Source organism: Gossypium arboreum, chromosome 6 (genome assembly GCF_025698485.1).
Source record: "Gossypium arboreum isolate Shixiya-1 chromosome 6, ASM2569848v2, whole genome shotgun sequence".
Lineage (NCBI taxonomy): Eukaryota > Viridiplantae > Streptophyta > Magnoliopsida > Malvales > Malvaceae > Gossypium > Gossypium arboreum.
Window position 1 is genome coordinate 58,750,804 of NC_069075.1, and position 16,254 is coordinate 58,767,057.

General features: G+C 38.1%; 1 long non-coding RNA gene across 2 annotated transcripts; it reads left to right on the top strand.

Annotated features, from left to right (window-relative positions):
- The first annotated feature begins 1,541 nt into the window (after positions 1 to 1,541).
- LOC128293748 (uncharacterized) lies at positions 1,542 to 7,404 on the top strand. 2 transcript variants are annotated; one of them, XR_008283932.1, is made up of 3 exons: positions 1,542 to 1,580; positions 6,327 to 6,410; positions 7,149 to 7,404. It is a non-coding gene; the product is annotated as an uncharacterized LOC128293748 (long non-coding RNA). The 2 variants fall into 2 exon arrangements; XR_008283933.1 differs by lacking the exon at positions 1,542 to 1,580 and adding an exon at positions 4,842 to 4,865.
- Positions 7,405 to 16,254: the final 8,850 nt, after the last annotated feature.

A 16,254-nucleotide genomic window follows, 5' to 3' on the forward strand; every position in this document is an offset into this window, starting at 1 on the left:
TTTCAGGAAAAATTTACGGAACTGATTTTCGAGTTGTAAAACTCAAGTTATGAATTTTGGAGCGACTAGTACTCAGATTGGCAGCTTGTCTGAAAATTGTCAATAAGTGGGTTGAAGTCTGTTAACACCTCGCGTTCGACTCCGGCGACGGTCTCGGGTTCGGGGTGTTACAATTTTATTGGTATCAGAGCTACGGTTTAGTCGATTCTAGGACTACCGTAATGCGTTTGGGTCTAGCTATACATGCCATTTTATGTGATTATATGATAGTGTGGTGATTTCTGACGTTTGAACTTGTGTTTATTTATAGTAATGGATCCGATCCCAACCGAGCGATAGCTGATGATGTGGAGAGTGTGGCGCTGCCCCGACAAGGGACAGCGCCGGCGGACTCTCAACCTATTGCTAGTAATCCGAATGATGAGGCTAGGCAAGCCTTTTATAGCGTGATGAATGATTGGTTCAACCAATACATTCGAACTAATACGGCTGTTCCACAACCTCCATTCCCAACAAACACAGCCCCCGCACCTACAATGCCTCCGGTAACTGACCAAATAAGGTCGAATAAGCCCCCAGTTGACAGAATCCGAAAACATGGGGCTACTGAATTTAAAGCTACGGATAGCGACGATGCCGAGCAAGCTGAATTTTGGTTGGACAACACTATCCGGGTACTCGATGAGCTATCTTGTACACCCGATGAATGCCTAAAGTGTACTATCTCCTTGCTACGTGATTACGCCTACTATTGGTGGAGTACTCGACTTGTTGTGCCCATGAACAAGTAACTTGGGAGTTCTTTCAAACCGAATTTCGGAAAAAGTATATCGATCGAGATTTATGGACCAAAAGCGAAAGGAATTTCTCGAACTTAAACAAGGTTCCATGTCGGTTCCGACTATGAGCGAAAATTCGTGAGGCTTAGCCAGATGCTGCGAGAATGCATTTCTTGAAGTGTGATGTGTAAACGCTCAAGATGGGTGAATGATGAGATAAAGCTGTATGTTGGCATTTTGGAAATCCGAGAGTTTGTGACTCTCGTCGGCGCGATGCAAAGCCGAGGAGCTTAGTATGGAAAAAGGAAAGCGGAAGCGGGAGCAAGGGAGTTTCAGTAAGAGGTATTGGGAAGCCCTTCCAATATCATCAAAGAAACTTAGAGATGGCTTAGGCCGATCTAGAGACACCGGGCTTTTCTAGACGAGATCGCGATCGACCCCTGTGACCACACGAATCACTTCGATCGCCGATGAGTGGGAATGATCGACGAGAGAGGACGGAGTGCGATGATTGTGGCAAATGGCATTTTGGAAGTGTAGATTCCGTGACCGCTCTGTTACAAGTGTGGATCAGTTGACCACTTCATTAAAGATTGCCCGAGGTTGTGCGAGCAGAATGTAGATCGGAGTGGGAAACCGGTACTACCACCGCTCGAGGTAGACCATCTGGAAATACGGGCAAGGCTAGTGGTGGTCAGAGAGGATCTAGAGATGCTGCGACCAGATCCGAGGCTCGCGCTCCAGCTAGGACTTATGCTATACGTGCACGCGAGGATGCCTCCTCGCCAGATGTTATTACGGGTACTTTCACTCTCTTTGATACTAATGTGATTGCTTTGATTGACCCTGGTTCTACTCATTCTTATATATGCGAAACCTTAGCATCCAGTAAGACTTTGCCTATTGAGTCTACTGAGTTCGTAATTCGGGTGTCAAATCCTTTGGGTCGTTATGTGCTGGTCGACAAAGTGTGTAAGAAATGCCCCCTAGTAATTCGAGGTACTGTTTCCGGCGGACTTGATGCTTTTGCCGTTCGATGAATTTGATGTTATTCTTGGGTTGGATTGGTTGACCGTGCATGATGCGGTTGTGAATTGCAAAAGCAAGACTATTGATTTGAGATGCTAAACAACGAGATGATCCGAGTTGAGTCTACGAACTTGAAGGGTTGCCGGTGTAATATCATCAATGTTGGCCCGAAATATGTAAGAAAAGGGTGTGAAGCATACCTTGCGTATGTACTTGATGATAAGGAGTTAGGAATAGAACCCAAATCTGTGCGGTGGTTTGTGAATACCGGACGTTTTCCGAAGAATTGCCGGGTTTGCCACTGTTCGGAGATAGAGTTTGGCATTGAGCTTGTACAGGACCACACCGATTTCGATAGCTCCATATCGTATGGCACCAACGGAATTAAAGGAGTTGAAAGCTCGGTTGCAAGAGTTGATGGATAGAGGTTTTGCTCGCCCGAGTTTTTCACCTTGGGGTGCACCGGTGTTGTTTGTGAAAAGAAGGACGGAACCATGAGGTTGTGCATCGACTATCGTCGACTTAATAAAGTGACAATAAAGAACAAGTATCCGTTACCACGTATCGATGATTTGTTCGATCAAGCGAAGGAGCCTCGGTGTTCTCAAAAATAGATTTGAGATCGGGCTATTATCGATTCATGAATCCGAGATTCGGACATACCCAAAACCGCCTTGAGCGAGATATGGTCACTACGAGTTCTTAGTGATGCCGTTCGGGCTCACTAATGCCCTGCGGTATTTATGGATTTGATGAATCGGATCTTCAGATCATATTTGGATCGGTTCAGTAGTTGTGTTCATCGACGACATCTTGGTCTATTCAAGAGATGAGACCGAACATGCGAGCACCCGAGATTAGTGTTGCAAATTTTACGGGATAAGCGGTTATATGCTAAGTTTAGCAAGTGTGAGTTCGGTTAGAGAGGTTAGCTTCTTGGGTCACGTGGTATCTCGTGATCGGTATTCGAGTCGACCCAAGCAAAATTTCAGCCATACTTAACTGAAACCTCCAAGAAATATTACCGAGGTTCGAGCTTTTGGGACTTGCGGTTACTACCGACGGTTTGTAAAAGGATTCTCGATGATAGCCACACCCATGACGTAAACCGCTTGTAAAGATGTCAAGTTTGAATGGACGGAAAAGTGTCGAAAAGTTTTGACCAATTGAAAACTCATTTGACGGAAGCTCCAAGACTAGTACTGGCCGAATCGGCAAAGAGTTTGTCATCTATAGTGACGCCTCCCTACTTGGGTTAGGTTGCGTATTGATGCAAGAAGGTCGAGTTGTGGCCTATGCGTCGAGACAATTAAAGCCACATGAGAAAAATTATCCGACCCATGATCTCGAATTGGCTGCCATCGTATTCGCCTTAAAGATATGGCGACATTACTTATTTGGTGAGAAGTGCCATGTGTATTCGGATCACAAAAGTCTCAAATATTTGATGACTCAAAGAGACTTAAATCTGCGACAAAGACGTTGGCTCGAGTTGTTAAAGGATTATGAGCTGGTCATTGACTATCACCCGGAAAGGCTAATGTGGTTGCGGATGCCTTAAGCCGAAATCTTTGCTTGCTTTACGAGCGATGAATGTACACTTGTCTATCCTACCCGACAATGTGTTAGTAGCCGAATTAAAGGCCAAACCATTGTTGACTCATCAAATTCGTGAAGCTCAGAAAATTGATGAGGAGTTGCGTGCAAAACGAAATTTGAGTGTGTTCGAACAAGGAATCGGAGTTTCAAATTGATGATGACGATTGTTTGAGGTTCGAAGTCGTTTGTGTGTTCCAAAGAATTGAACTTATTTCGATAATTCGAGCGAAGCTCATTGTAGCCGAATGGCAATCCACCCGGGAGTACGAAGATGTACAATGAGTTGAAACGTCGGTTTTGGTGGCATGGTATGAAACGAGACATCTCGATTTTGTTGCAAGATGTTTAATATGTCAACAAGTGAAAGCGGAGCATCAAGTGCCTTCGAGGTTACTTCACCGATCACAATACCCGAGTGGAAATGGGATCGAGTCACAATGGACTTTGTGTCCGGACCGCCGTTGTCGACAAGTAAGAAGGATGCAATTTGGGTTATTATTGATAGATCGACTAAGTCGGCTCACTTTATCCCCGTATGCGTATGGATTTTCATTGGATAAACTAGCTGAATTGTACGTTTCTCGATTGTGAGATTACACGGGTACCGATTTACATTGTGTCGGATAGAGATCCGAGGTTCACCTCGCGATTTTGGAAGAAATTACAAGAAGCATTGGGCACCAAGTTGCATTTCAGACCGCCTTTCACCCCCAAACCGATGGTCAATCCGAGCGTATAATTCGAGATACTTGAGGATATGTTAAGATGTTGCATCCTCGAGTTCGAGTGGTTCATGGGAGCGGTACCTACCTTTGATTGAATTCGCACAACAATAGTTTTCAATCAAGTATTAAGATGGCGCCTTACGAGGCTTTGTACGGGCGTAAATGCCGTACACCATTGTTTTGGACCGAGCTCGGTGAGAACAAAATTTTGGAGTGGATTTGATTAAAGATGCTGAATGAAAGTAAAAGTAATCCGTGAAAATCAAGATAGCCTCCGATCGTCGAAATCGTATGCGGATTTGAAACGAAAGGACATTGAGTATCGTGGGAGATAAAGTGTTTCTTAAAGTTTCGCCGTGGAAAAGATACTCGATTCGGCCGTAAGGGCAAGTTGAGCCCGAGGTTCATCGGGCCATATGAGATATCCGGCGAGTCGGTCGATCGCATATCGTCGATTTTGCCCCCGAACTCGAAAAGATTCACGATGTCTTTCATGTTTCGATGCTTGACGCTATAGATCTGATCCATCGCACGTGATTAGTCCATCGAGGTTGAAATTCAAGCCAATATGAGTTATGAGGAAGAACCGATTCAGTATCCGCACGTGAAGTGAAAGAGTTGCGAAACAAGCGGGTTCCGCTAGTGAAAGTGTTATGGCTCAAACACGGGATAGAAGAAGCTACTTGGGAAACCGAGAACTCTATGAAAGAGCGATACCCAACCCTATTTACCGGTAAGATTTTCGGGACGAAAATTTCTTAAGTAGGGAGAGTTGTGACATGCCCAAAATTGACCCTAGTCGGAATGTGGTTTCGGTACCACAAAACCGAGGCATAAAAATAATTTAAAATTTATTTTGATGCCTATAATATGTGTGTGCTCGTGTGTGAATTTTGAATTCTTTGATTTAGTTAATTTGATTGTGAATTGAAAGAAAAAGGACTCATGTGAAAGGATTTAAAAATATGTAGCTAATTTCAAGAGGTTAATAAAGGAATGAAGCAAAATAAATGGAGTTGCATGTCAAATACTCCATTTATTTTGAATGAGTGGCTTGACCATGTCTAGATTATGGGCAAGGGACATGTTTCCAACATGTTTAGTTAGTGCATTATGTAGAAAGAATTAAGAAATGAAAAAAAATGAGCATGGATGCCCCCCTTGGTGCCGTAGCTAGAGAGAAAGAAAAAAAAAAAAGTTGTCATTCATCCTTTCTTTGAGCAAAGACTAAGAAAGAAAAACAAAAAATTGTTCATCTTTTCCCTCCTTCCTTTGGCCGAAATTCCTAAGAGGAAGAAGAGATTTTGCTTCATTTTCTTTGTTTAGAAGAGATCTAGAAGGAGATTTGGCTAAACTTGCATCAAGATTAAGGTATGTATGAGGTTGTGTCATGAGATTCATGCTTGTTTTGGTTGCTAACTTGATGTGCATGTTAGCCATGGTTCAAATCCTTGTTATGCCATGAAAAATGGTATTTGGCCAAGGTTGATATTGTGTTAAAGCCATTGCATGCTAAATGTGAAGCTTGCTAATGATGCATGCAATGATGGATTGACTACTCTTGAAATTTCTTTGTAGCAATCTTGAGTAAGACATTGAGTTCTTTGTTTAACCATGACCAAAGTTCAATGGGGTATGATTGTGATGTATTCGCCATGATGCATTCATGAGCATGATTTATGCTTGTTACTTGATTGGTAAAATTTGTGTTTTAGAGGGTTATGAACACCTTGAGATTCGCCATGCACCTATATGTGTATATATGTTTGCACATGATATTTTGATTATGAAGAAAGTGATAAATATGTTTGTTTAAAGAAGAAATTTGTTGAAGAATGTTGTGAAATTTGCATGTACATTCGGCCTAGTACATGTATAGTGTGAAAAACCTTGAAATTATTTTTGATTTTGTGTATTTATGACCATGTGTAATCGGCCACATGAGTAATTTGAGCACTTGATGTTATGTTAAAATTCTTGAGCTTAAATATGTGGATGTATGTATATAAGGGCCAAGTACTTTGAACTTCACGTTGATGTTTGAATGTATTGAATTGCTTGTTGTGATGTAAAATGTGCATGACCATTGTGTATTTGAGCTAAAGGATGGCCATATGACCATTTACACTCCTGGTCATATTTCGCCATAAGCTATCATGATGAGATTTTAATAAGTTAAATTTGTGTGAATTAGCTCAAGAGCAAAGGGGAGCTAAATCCGATAAAGGGAAGGAAAAAGTAGTTGAATAGCCGTCGAAATCGCTCGACAACATTCAAGGTAAGTCTTCGAGTGATGACCCTACTTGAATTATATCAAAATTATGCTCCTTGTTTGTGTGGCCATTGAGCGAAATAGTAAAGGTTGATAGATATTTTGTGTTAGAGCTTTAGTAACGAAAATGAACTATGGACGTGTCTTGAATATTGATATATGTGTAAGTGAACATTGGAAATATATCCGGGCTAAGACCAAGGCATTCGTATGCGAGTTGATATATCCGGGCTAAGACCCAAGGCATTCGTATGCGAGTTGATATATCCGGGCTAAGACCGAAGGCATTCGTATGCGAGTTGATATATCCGGGCTAAGACCCAAGGCCTTTGTGCAAGTCACCAAATCCGGGTTATGACCAAGGCAATCGTCTTGAGTCGCTATATCCGGTTAAATCGAAAGTATGTGATTCGAAGTGAGCAATCTTGCTGTGAAAATTTCAGCTTATACACTTGTGAAAATTCCAGCAATGAGGTATGTTTGTATGTGCTTGTACTAATTGAATTCTTACAAGTAAGTATGCGCTAAGTTGATAAACGAGCTACGGCCTTGGGCTAAGTTGTTCTTTTGTGTATGAACATAAGGGTCGGTGATGTGAAATAAGTATGAGTATGGGAATGTGAATTAGTAAAGTGGTTTAATTAGCCATGTGAATAAAATACCTTAGTCAAAGCTGATTTCATTGCTTGAGACTTACTAAGCATTAAAATGCTTACCCCGTTGTTTTGGCTCTCTGTTTTATAGGTTTCGCTCGTTAGCTATCGGATTCGGGATCAAAGAAGTCGAAGTCATCCACACTATCGAAGCCCCATTTTGGTACAAATTTTGGTTGAACTTTGAAATGGCATGTATAGGACCATCCTTTGTTGAAGGTCATGTACCTTCCGGTTTGTGTAAACTTAGATAGCCATGCGAAAATGGCTTATATCGTTTTAGCATAGAACTATAATCGTTTGTATGTTGACCCTTATGAGGTATGGAATTATTTTGAAACGATTAGCCATTGGAATGGTTAATCATGATCACACTTTGTGCTATGTATGTAAAAGGGCCAATTGAATCATGGAAAGTATGAAATAGGTAAAGCCTACTAAAGGCAGATGCTGACAGCAGCAGTGACGTGGATGTGAAAATCACTAAAAATAGTAGGAATGGTATTAAATAGCAAATAAATTATGTAAGTGTACCTTGATGAATCTACTTTCATATGGAAGAAACGAAATGGTCATATGAGTTATAAGTTAACAGATTTTAAAGTTCTTGTGGAATAGGGCCAGAACGGTTTCTGGATCCCTGTTCCAACTTTGGAAAATCATTGTAAATTAACCAGAGATAATTAGGAGTCATTCCATATATGTGTAGATTCCTCTCTGAGTCTAGTTTCTACAGAAACAAACGGCATTAGTATTGAAGCCCTGTACAGGAGATATCCAATTCGTAACGCACAAAGGTCAGTGTAGTCGATCCCTACAACAGGCGAGACTTTAACTAATAAACTGTACTAATTGGCTCGACCAAAATTCTAGAAAAAATATGTAGATGGACATATGAGTCTAGTTTCAGGAAAAATTTACGGAACTGATTTTCGAGTTGTAAAACTCAAGTTATGAATTTTGGAGCGACTAGTACTCAGATTGGCAGCTTGTCTGAAAATTGTCAATAAGTGGGTTGAAGTCTGTTAACACCTCGCGTTCGACTCCGGCGACGGTCTCGGGTTCGGGGTGTTACAGTGCATTCTTAGTTTAGTAATTATTTTAGATAACCAAACCTCTTAATTTTTAGGCTAGATAATAAAAAGGAAGTAATTACTAGTACTTGTGGTTCCTTTGGGTTCGACAATCCGATCTTGCTAAACTATACTACTGTTCGATAGGTACACTTGTCTTACTCGTGATAATAAGTTAGTCTCAAGAACGATTCATTCATAAATCTTTAAAACCTGTCACGAATATCGCATATCAATCAGCGTAAGACTTTTGATGATCAGAGGCTGATTTCAAATTGACTTGAATTACTTTCACTTTTTGCTCGGTTTCATGGACTAAGTCAACTCCATGTAGCTTTTTCTCATTGAGTTCTGTCCAATACAATGGACTTCTACATTTGCGACCATACAAAGCTTCATACAGTGCCATTTTAATGTTGGACTGATAACTGTTATTATAAGAAAATTCAACAAAAGGTAAATACTTTTCCCAATTACTTTCAAACTCAAGTATACAGCACCGAAGCATATCCTCCAAGATCTGTATTACACGTTCAGATTGACCATCTGTCTGTGGATGAAATGTAGTGCTAGAGTGTAACTGAGTACTTAAAGCTTCTTGCAATTTGCTCCAGAATCGAGACATAAACCGAGGGTCTCTATCAGAAATAATGGAGATAGGCACTCCATGCAATCTAACAATCTCAGAGACATACAATTCAGCCAATCTATCGAAAGAATAATTCATACGTACCAGAATAAAGTGTGCAGACTTTGTCAACCGATCAACAATCACCCAAACGACATCTTTCTTCTTTAGAGACAGGGGTAATCCCAATACAAAGTCTATAGTAATTCTTTCCCATTTCTATTATGGTATCGTAACTGGCTGTAATAGTTCTAAAGGCAACTGATGTTTAGCTTTTACTTGTTGACATATCAAACATTTAGACACAAATTCAGAAATATCTCGTTTCATTCCCGGCCACCAGTACATCTTTTTCATATCATTATACATTTTACTACTACCAGGATGGATAGACATGTTACCACTATGAGCTTCATTCAAAATCTTCTGTACTAGTTCTGAACTTTTTGGTACACATACTCTACCTTTAAATAACAGACAATCATCGGTCTTGATCTGAAATTTTGAGTCAGGAGTTGATTCACTTTGTATCCGTTTTGCTTGCAACTTACTATCATTTTTCTGAGCTTCAGAAATATGTTGCAAAAACATTGGTCTAGCTTTTAACTCAGTTATAATTGAACCATCATCAGATAATGAAAATTGAGTATTCATAGCTCATAAGGAAAATAGGAATTTTTCGCTCAAAGCATCAGCAACCACATTGGCTTTTCTCAGATGATAATCAATAACCAGATCATAATCTTTCAATAACTCAAGCTACCTGCACTGTCTCAAATTCAAATCTTTCTGTGTCATCAAGTACTTTAGACTTTTATGATCAGTGAATATACGGCATTTTTCACCAACAAGTAATGCTGCCAAATTTTCAATGCAAACACTATGGCTTCCAATTCAAGATCATGTGTTAGGTAGTTTCTTTCATGTGGTTTTATCTGTCTTGAAGCATAGGCTACTACTTTACCTTCTTACATGAAAACACAGCCTAAACCATTCAATGACGCATCACTATAAACTATAAATTCCTTACCTGATTCTGGCTAAACTAACACTAGAGCTTCTATCAATAAAGCTTTTAATCTGTCAAAACTCTACTAGCATTTATCATTCCACTAAGATTTCACGTCTTTTTACAATAGACGGGTCATCGGAGAAGTTATCATTGAAAAACCTTTTACAAACCTCTGATAATAACTAACTAGTCCTAGAAAACTTTGGACTTCAAACACATTCTTCGATGACTTCTAGTTAACAATGGCCGAAATTTTATTTGGGTCCACTCTGACACCTTCAGTAGATACTATATGCCCAAGAAAACTAATTTCCCATACCCAAAATTCATATTTACTAAATTTGACATACAATTGTTTCTCTCGCAAAGTTTACAACACTATTCTCAAATGCTCTACATGTTCATTTTCATCTCGGGAGTAAACCAAGATATCATCTATAAATACCACCACAAACCTGTCTAAATATGGGCTGAAAATTCTATTTATCAGATCCATAAACACTGTAGGTGCATTTGTCAAACCGAGTGGCATCACAAGAAACTCATAATGTCCATACTTGGTTCTAAAAGCTGTTTTTGGCACATCTAAATCTTTTACCCATAGTTGATAGTAACTAGAGCGGATATCAATTTTTGAAAATATAGTGGCACGTTTTAACTGGTCAAACAAGTCATCAATACGAGGCAACGGATACTTGTTCCTTATTGTAACTTTGTTGAGCTGCCTATAATCAATACATAGCCTCAATGATCCATCCTTCTTCTTTACAAACAGAACTGGTGTACCCCAAGACGAGAAACTAGGTCGAGCAAAACTTCTGTCAATCAATTCTTGCAACTGTAATTTTAGCTCTTTCAATTCGGTAGGAGCCATTCTGTAAAGTGCTATGGATAACAATGTTGTACCCGAAACAAGGTCTATAGAGAATTCTACTTCTCTATCCGGGGGTAAACCAGGTAATTCTTCTAGGAATACATTAGGAAATTCACATACAACTGGCACTGACTGAATCTTTGACTCAGATACTTTAGTATCCAACACATATGCGAGATAAGCATCATAACCCTTTCTGACATATTTCTCTGTTGATATTACTGAAATCACATTAGGTAATCCATCTAGTTTATTAGATTCAACATGAAGTAATTCACCACTCTGACATTTCAATACAAAATATATTTATGTTTACAATTCACTACTACATCATATTGGGTTAACCAATCCATTCCCAAAATCACATCAAATTCATCAAATGGCAATAACATTAAGTCAGTCGAAAAGCAATAACCTTTTACCATAAACGGACAATTTTTATAGACTTTATACACGATAACACACTGGCCCAAATTCAGTGAATTCAACAGGTAAATTTTTAACAGACACTAAGTTTGTGCATATATATGAATGTGTGGAACCAGGATCAATCAAAGCAGTAATATCAGTATCAAGTAGAGAAAATATACCAGTAATGATGTTTGGTGTACAATCATCTTCTCTAGCACGAATAGCATATGTTCTTGTAGGTGCTCATGCCTCAGATCTAACTGTTGTATCCTTGGTAGTACCTCGACTACCACTAACATTACCGGGGTGACAGGGTGGTCTGCCCCTCAAAATAAGATTACTCGGCTTTGGAGCTAGTTCTATTTCTTTTTCAACTCTTTTTGGACAATATCTGAGAAAATGGTCAAATGAACCACATCGATAATGTAACACCCTGATTTTGGGGCCTAGAAGAGTGGGCTTTAAGTCTGGGATTCGGATAGAAGAAAACCCGAATAATTAAGAAGTTTTAAATATTATCGTTTAAGAAAAAATTTTGAATTAAATTACTACTAGAAAATTTTATTGTATTTATTATTACGAATATTTTAAATTTTTATGAAATTTTAATTAGTATTATGAGATAAAATTATTATTATTAGAAAAATATTACTATATGTATGTTTGAAAAATTTTTATGAAAATTATTATTAATTCTTGTATTATTGATATTTGAAATTTTATTATTAGATATATTTATAAAATTATTATTATTATAATTATTATTATTAGATAGGAAAATATATATATATTTATATATTTATAAAAGTATTGTTGTTTTGGTGTTTAAACTCTAGGAAAAAAAATTGTTTTAATTTTTGCCTCATAAAGGGAATCTGGGCATAAAGCTTATAAAATAAATTGGGCAAGACTGGACATGAAGAAGCGTACCTGGCCCAGTGGTTAGCATGCTAGGTAGTGGGAAGGAGAGCTGGGGTTCGACTCCCAGCATGTGCAAAAGTGTTTTATTTTTCTTTATATCAGGGAACGATGCAGGGAAGCCTTATATATAGTCAGGGTTAAAAAGTAACACAAAGGGAAGCTCAGTCCAGTGGCAGAGGCGCTGGGAGTGTGGTGTAGTGCCTAGGTTTGAGGGTTTGTGCACGCAAAGGCTTGTTTTTATTTTAGAAGCCAGGTCGCAATAAAGTAAGGTTTAAGAATAGTTGCGACTGAGTTATGCTACAAGGACACTTGTGGCACAGTGGCAGAAGGGTGCTAGCAGTTCCACAAGGGCACGGGTTTGAGTCTAGGCGTAGGTATGTTTTAATTTTATACTTTTAAAATGAATGGGACATCAGAAGGTAACCTTTAAGATAAAATGTGACGGTATATTGCTGAAAGCAAACAAGCGTCCCTGTGGCTAGCAGCGTGCTGGGCAACTTGGAGGTCCCAGGTTCGAGCAGTGTTACGCGCAAGAGAGTGCTTCTTTTTGCTGTACGAGCGTGGGAAGGGCCGTACGGATTGAAACTCTACCAGCAACAGGAGGAGTCGGTTGAGCGGTGGACTGCCGCTAAGCAGTAGAGAGTTTGAATTAAATTCAAACTTTGAATTTGGCCATGAATTAAGGAGCTAAGGAAGGAATTAAAATTGGAAAAGGACTTTTGTGCCTATTTAAGCACCCATTCAGGCATAAGCATGAGGTACCGATTGCTTTTAATTTGGGGGGCCTTCATGAGTTATATCCTTCTTGGAGGTTTGGGATTTTTTTTTTTAGTGTGGAAGCCAATTTTAATTTTATTTTCCTTTCAATCGGATTTTTTCTTTGTTTCTATTTTATTCTAATTTTATCTTATTTCTTTTGCTCATATTCTTTTCTATTTTTCCCAAAAGCTAAACAATTCTCTCCTTTTCTATTTTCTTTCTTCGAAGCCAAATTCTATTTAAAACAACTTTTTTCTTCTCAAATATTGGTTGCCGATTACTCCTTTGGTTGAAACTATATCTCCTTTCCTTTTAATCTTTCAAAAGACCAAACCTATAATCTTACATCTCTTCCTCTACTTATTGTCTCTTCGATGGTGAACTTATCGTCACCTATTTTTCTTTTAGATCACAATAGCCATATTCTAGGATAGATCCAAAAGCCGAAAAGCTTCATATTTTAGTGATTTGAGAATTAATATTTAGATCTATTTTCTACGCACGTTTAAGTTGGATTCACAACGGATCTGGGGTAGAATGGTATTTGGAACATACTTCAACGAGTAGATGTAACACCCCATACCCGATACCATTGCCGGAGTCGAACACGAGGTGTTAACGGACTTAATTCATTAATTAAACAGCTCATACAATTCATTTTAAAATTTCCAGACAAGCTGGCTAACTGCATCACAGTCGCTTTAAAAATCATATCTCGAGTTACAAAACTCGAAATCCAATTCCGTAAATTTTTCCTGAAACTAGACTCATATATATATCTACTAATTTTTTCTAGAATTTTGGTTGGGCCAATTAGTACAGTTTATTAGTTAAAGTTTCCCTGTTTCAGGGTTCAACTACTCTGACCTCAGTGTATTACGAATCAGATATCTCCTGTACAGAGCTTCAATGACTATGCCGTTTATCTCTAATAAAACTAGACTCAATAAGGAATCTGTAAATATAAAGCATGACTTCTAATTATCTTTGTAAAATTTATGGTGAATTTCTAAAGTCAGAACAGGGATCCAGAAATCGCTCTGGCCCTATTTCACAAAAATTTAAACATCTCATAAAATATAGCTCATATACCTGTTTCGCTTATTCCATATGAAAATAGACTCATCAAGCTTTGATTCAATAACTTATTCATTATTTAATTCCATTTATACTATTTTTAGTGATTTTTCAAACTCACGTCACTGCTGCTGTCTGAATCTATTTTATGGTAAATTTTACCTATTTCATGGTTTCCATGGATTAGCTAGCAATTTGACATACATAATACCAAATATGATCATGATTAGCCATTCCAATGGCTAATCATTACCAAGCATTTCTATTTCCATACCACTCAATAACCATATCATAAGACCATATATATAAAATGATTATAATGCTATACATGCCATACTCAAAATATACAAGCCATTATGCCAAGATGGTATACGGATAGTGTGAGCGTGCCTCCGACCGCTTCCGATTTCCGAGCTGGCTTGTCAACACTACAAGGAATGAAAAGGAGGAGTAAGCATAAATGCTTAGTAAGCTCACATGCAAATAGCAAGTAACAAAACCATATAAGCAAACATAAAACATCATTTGCATAATCATCACCAAGACATTCATATCACCTTTTCATTTATCATCTTACCATATTGTTGTTATATTGAGTTTTCAACCCGAGGGTTAAGTACATACCTGTTCAAAGTATCCATTTCACAACACTTACCAATACGTCCCTTTCATCTTGAGTATTCCTCCATTTGAGTAGAATTTTACCCGTTGAACACATCGAATATAATTGGATACATGGAAAGTTTGCACATAAGTGCCACATATGTAGCCAAGCTACCATGTAACCCGCCCATAAGTGAACTCGGACTCAACTCAACGAGCTCGGGCGTTCGCATCCATAAGTGAACTCGGACTCAACTCAACGAGTTCGGATGCCTAGTTACATCTCACGAACTCGGACTCAACTCAACGAGTTCGGACGTCAGATCCATAAGTGAACTCGAGTCAACTCAACGAGTTCGGATGCTCAACCATCCTAGTGACATGTCACTTGTATCCTAATCTATTCCTAAGATTCAAACGGGCTTTTTCCTCGATCTCACATCATTTCCGTCTTCCACGGAATATCGAAATCGATACTTGGTGATAGTTCATACTCATCAAGTAATTCACATAATTACATATTATCAAACAATTATCACAAGTATAATATTTCATAATAATTATCATATCATTTAAAAACATTAAAACATTTAAAATAATAACTATGTTACCAACATTTACATATGAACTTACCTCGTATCTGAAAATGGCTATTTTACCATTTCGTCCACAACTTGGTATTTTCCCCATTTTAGCCCGAATTTCAGTTTTCCTTGCTCTATCATTTAAAATATAGTCTAATTAGGACTCACATTATTCAAATTGACCCAAAATCATATTTTGGAAAAATTACAATTTTGCCCCTAAACTTTTGCATATTTACACTTTTGCCCCAAAGCTCGTAAATTAAAATTCAGCCTATTTTCTTATGTTTTATGACATGCTGATCATTTTTCCTTCTATGGCAACATCAAATTCTCACTCTAACATGTACTTATGACTATTAGGTATTTTTACCGATTAAGCCCTTTTGCTCGTTTTCACTTAAAACCGAGTAGCACAAGTTGTCTAACATAATTTAAAACCTCATATTCTATCATAAAACACCAAAATACACAAATTTCACCTATGGATATTTTTCCAAATATAAACCCTAGGTTAAATTATTGCTAGCATAAGCTAAATCGAGCTACCGGGACTCCAAAAACGTAAAAATCATTAAAAACGAGGCTAGAACGGACTTACAATCGAGCTTGGAAGCTTGAAAAACCCTAGCCATGGTTTCTCCTTGCTATATTCGGCCATGGGGTTGAAGATGAGCAAAATTGGCTTTTAATTTTATATTTTAATTCATTTTACCCCCAAATGACCAAAATGCCCTTACTACTAAACTTTCCAAAAATTCCATCCATGTCCAATTTTTTTCCAAGACTTAGAAATTGGTAAAATTCTATTTAAGACCTCCTAATTAATATTTCAAAACAATTTCATACTAGAAACTTCTAGAATGCAAGTTTTACAAATTATTCGATTTAGTCCCTAATTTCAATTTAAGCACTTTATGCATAAAATTTCTTCACAAAATTTTCACACAATCATGCAATCATATCATAGACATTAAAATAATCATAAAATAATTATTTCTATCTCAGATTTTGTGGTCACGATTCCGACTAGGCCCAAAATCAGGATACTACAGTAGATCTCTTGGTAAGTATTCAAACCTTCTTTCCATTCGTATCTTGTGGTTTAAGAAAAGCTGAAAACCCCTATATACATAGGGTGGCTATCGACTAAGGCTGAAAGGTTTTTTTTTGGTGTTATTTGGTTTGTTGGTGCTAGTGAGGATTAAAGGCTGCCGATCGAGGAGTGTGTGAAAAGCTTGGATCATCGGAGTGA